Source organism: Odocoileus virginianus, chromosome 21 (assembly GCF_023699985.2).
Source record: "Odocoileus virginianus isolate 20LAN1187 ecotype Illinois chromosome 21, Ovbor_1.2, whole genome shotgun sequence".
In the NCBI taxonomy this organism is placed as follows: Eukaryota; Metazoa; Chordata; class Mammalia; order Artiodactyla; family Cervidae; genus Odocoileus; species Odocoileus virginianus.
The window spans coordinates 40,703,388-40,707,669 of NC_069694.1; the positions used below are offsets into that span (position 1 = coordinate 40,703,388).

At 39.3% G+C, this 4,282-nt stretch overlaps 1 pseudogene; it reads left to right on the plus strand.

The window, feature by feature from the left end:
• Window positions 1-2,503: 2,503 nt before the first annotated feature.
• LOC110131537 (ubiquitin-like-conjugating enzyme ATG10 pseudogene) lies at window positions 2,504-3,131 on the plus strand (annotated as a pseudogene).
• Window positions 3,132-4,282: the final 1,151 nt, after the last annotated feature.

Below are 4,282 nucleotides of genomic sequence, written 5' to 3' on the forward strand. Positions count from 1 at the left end.
GTTCTTGGCTCCTTAGCAGAACTTGTATAATTTCTCTGATCTTCTCCAGCTCCAGTCTGAACACTAGGCCTGGCCCTAAGGTGGTGGTGGTTGTTTTTTAGTCACTAAATCCAGTGCGACTCTCTGTGATCAATGGACTGTAGCCCACCAGGTTCCTCTGTGTATGGAATTCTTCAGGCAAGAATACTGGAGTGGGTCGCTATTTCCTTCTCAAGGGGATCTTCCCAACTTTGTATAGTTTCTCTAATCCTTTCCAACTCCAGCCCAAACCACAGCCTGAATGACAGCCCAGGCCCTAAGGAGCAACCTCTTATTCTATGAACAGGCTCTTTCTAGGGTCTGGGTCTCTGTGCCTGCTCTTACTTCTCCTTAGGATTGCCCCAACTCTTCCATCTCTGACCAGCCTCTACTTGTTTTCTCTCTACTAAACACTAGTTTCCAGGCTGCCTGCCATGACCCCTGCTCATCTCTCATGAGCAGAGCCTTTCTATCTACTTCCATAATGCCACGTGTTACTTCTACACCACGTATTCCTTACTCTTTATTACCTGTGCATGTGGTTTCCCCTAGATGATCTGCATGATCTAAGAGTTTAAAGGTCAAGCTGCTCATCCCAAAGTATTAATAGTATCTCACACATATAAATGCTCAATAAATAACTGCTGAGCTTGTTTGGGGGTACCAGCAGAAGCTCAAGAAAAAAAAGAGAGAGAGAGATAGAGAGTAAGGCTGCATGCCTGAGAAAGACAGAGAGAAGATAATTTGAATCAGAAGAAAATCTAGAAGGAAGTTAGTTATTCAGGATATGTATACATTTTGTTGTTGTTATTTCAAAAAGGTAAATGTTTCACACTTAAAAGTAAGTAAATAAATAAACTGATGAATATTCAATGTCAGTAAGACAAGAGGGCATGTTCAAGTTCTGAAACGGGATCAATGGTCTTTGAATGCTCCCTAGGACATGGAAAAACTGTGTCCCCAGTCAAGATAGTCCTCTTTCCTGTAAAAAGAAACATAGAGTTGTTCCACAGTTTATGGTGAGCATTAGTAGAAGGTAATCCATGGAAAAAATTTAATTTACATATAGTTAGCTGACACATGGCATAGTGCATGCGTGAGTGCTCAGTTGTACCTGACTCTTTGTGATCCCATGGTCTGTGGCCCACCAGGAACCTCTGCCCATGAAATTTTCCAGGTACGAATACTGGAACAGGTTGCCATTTCCTACTCCAGGGGATGTTCCTGACCCAAGGATTGACCCTGAGTTTCCCGAGTCCCCTGCACTAGCAGGTGTATTCTTTACCATTGGGCCACCTGGGGAACCCTGCATGGTATAGTACATGGGAGCTTTTTTGATAGTAATGTTATTAGAGACAGCTAAAGTTGAATTTAGGCATATTTCTCTACAAGCAATGTTCATTAAGGTCATAAAATATAATGGCTACCATAAATACATGGACCTGCTTTAAAAATTCCTTAAGGGTGTTTATTCAGCAGGTTTAGGCTTTTTAATTTCATAACAATAATCTCTTCTCTGGTTTCAATCAACAGCAACAAGCTACAGTGAGTCTTGTTTAAAGCAAAAACATACAAAATAGGGCAAAAGGGTAAGGGTAACAGAGGAACTGGATTCTCCATGGGGAGAGAAACCCAAAGAAATCTAGATTTTGAAGTGTATGCCCATGTTCACAGAGCTTAGTGTCTTCAAACTCCTTTTTTAAGATTTAAAAAGACAAATTTTTTTATCATGTGATAAAAGTGGCAGTTTCTTAGCATAGAATTTAAGCTTAAATTTAGAAATGGGAAGAGGTGTGTAACAAAGACAGCAATTTAAAATGACAGCCTCAAGGAAGGTCAAAGTGGAATTCTCATGGCATATTCTGCCCAAGTTAGAACAACTACCACCTGACTTAAGAGCTCTTTTTTCTATCAGTATTCAAGGTAGGGAAATACACTTTCCAAGGACAAGTTTCCTGGCCAGTTCGTTTCGAAACTTTTATGTTGGGATTTGCAGTTGAAGACAATTGAGGAGAGTTTCGCTTAAATTAAATTATTGCTACTGTTATAATAACTATTGCTGCTTTGTTTTAGGAAAAGCTGCCCCTAACCTGTCTAGACAAATTAAGTTCTATCAGCAAGTCTGGGAGACTTCCCTGTTGGTCCAATAGCTAAGGCTCCATGCTTCCAGGGTAAGGGCCCTGGGTTCAATCCCTGGCCAGAGAACTAGATCCCATATTCCACAACTGAAGGACCCAGCATGCTGCCACTGACCTGGCATGCCAAGTAAATAAACAAATATTTTTAAAAAGAACCAAGAAAGTCTGCAATTATATCAAGAATACCATGAGAACCTAGTGGCTGTTGTATGAACAAATTATTACTTAACAGGTGTGATTTTTCCATTATAACAATTATAAATGATAGGCCAAAGAACAGAAATAGAGACTATAAGCATTTAGAAGATTCATCATCAACTGGGCGGGGCGGCAGGTTCTCATTTAGTATGGAAGAAGATGAGTTCTTTGGAGAAAAAGCATTCCAGCATTATTGTGCAGAATTCATTAAACCTTCACAAAAGATGGTTGGGAATAAAGAACTTCAAAGGATTGTTCTGATGGTTACATATGCAGAACACATTTTCAAGTTAAAAATGGAACTGCAATGTCACATCAAGGAACATCTGCCCATGTACAGACATTTCTTCCTGTGGAGGAGGCTTTAGATATCCCCCGGACGATTTTGATGTAACCGAGACCACCACAGCAGCCAAAATGATTAAATAAGAATATCATGTCATATATTCCTGCAGCTACCAAGTGCCTGGGCTTTGTTTTAGGGCAAGCTTTGTAGATGGAAGACCTTTAGCTCTGAAGAACATCTGGGAAGGAGTTCATGAGTACTATAAGATGTGGCTGCTGCAGGGACCATGGGACACTATTACCCAATAGGAGCATCTGATACTTGGACCAAATGCAATCTACAGATTCAATGTGATCCCTATCAAATTACCAATCACATTTTTCACAGAACTAGAACAAAAAATTTCACAATTCATATGGAAACCCAAAAGACCCCACAGCCAAAGCAGTCTTGAGAAAGAAGAATGGAGCTGGAAAAATAAACCTTCCTGAATTCAGATTATACTGCAAAGCTACAGTCATCAAGACAGTATGGTACTGGCACAAAAATAGAAATATAGACTAATTGTACAAGATAGAAAGCCCATAAATAAACCCATGCACCTATGGGTACCTTATCTTTGACAAAGGAGGCAAGAATATACAATGGAACAAAGACAGCCTCTTCAATAAATGGTGCTGGGAAAACTGGACAGCTACATGTAAAAGAATGAAATTAGAACACTTCCTAATACCATACACAAAGATAAACTCAAAATGGATTAAAGACCTAAATGTAAGACCAGAAACTATAAAACTCTTAGAGAAAAACATAGGCCGAATACTCAATGACATAAATCAAAGCAAAATCCTCTATGACCCACCTCCTAGAGTAACAGAAATAAAAACAAAAGTAAACAAGTGGGACCTGATTAAACTTAAGAGCTTTGCACAGCAAAGGAAACTATAGGCAAAGTGAAAAGACAACCCTCAGAATGGATAAAACAATAGCAAATGAAATAACTGACAAAGGATTAATTTCCAAAATATACAAGCTGTTCATACAACTCAATATCAGAAAAACAAACAAACCAATCAAAAAGTGGGAAAAAGACTAAACAGCCATTTCTCCTAAGAAGACATACAGAGGTTAACAAACACATGAAAAGATGCCCACCATCTCTCATTATTAGAGAAATGCAAATCAAAACTACAACAAGATATCACCTCACACCTGTCAGAATGGCCATCATCAAAAAATCTACAAACAATAAATGCTGCAGAGGGTGAGAAAAGGAAACACTCTTGCACTGTTGGTAGAAATGGAAATTGATACAACCACTGTGGAAGACGGTATGGTGATTCCTTTAAAAACTAAGAAAAACACCACCATATGACCCAACAATCCCACTCCTAGGATATACCCTGAGGAAACCAAAATTGAAAAAGCACATGTATCCCATTGTTCACTGCAGTACTATTTTCAATAACTAGAACATGGAAGCAACCTAGATGTCCATCAACAGATAAAAGGATAAAGACATTGTGGTACATATACACAATGTAATATATATATTCAGCTCAGTTCAATTCAGTCGCTCAGTCGTGTCTGACTCTCTGCGACCCCATGAATCGCAGCACGCCAGGCCTCCCTGTCCATCACC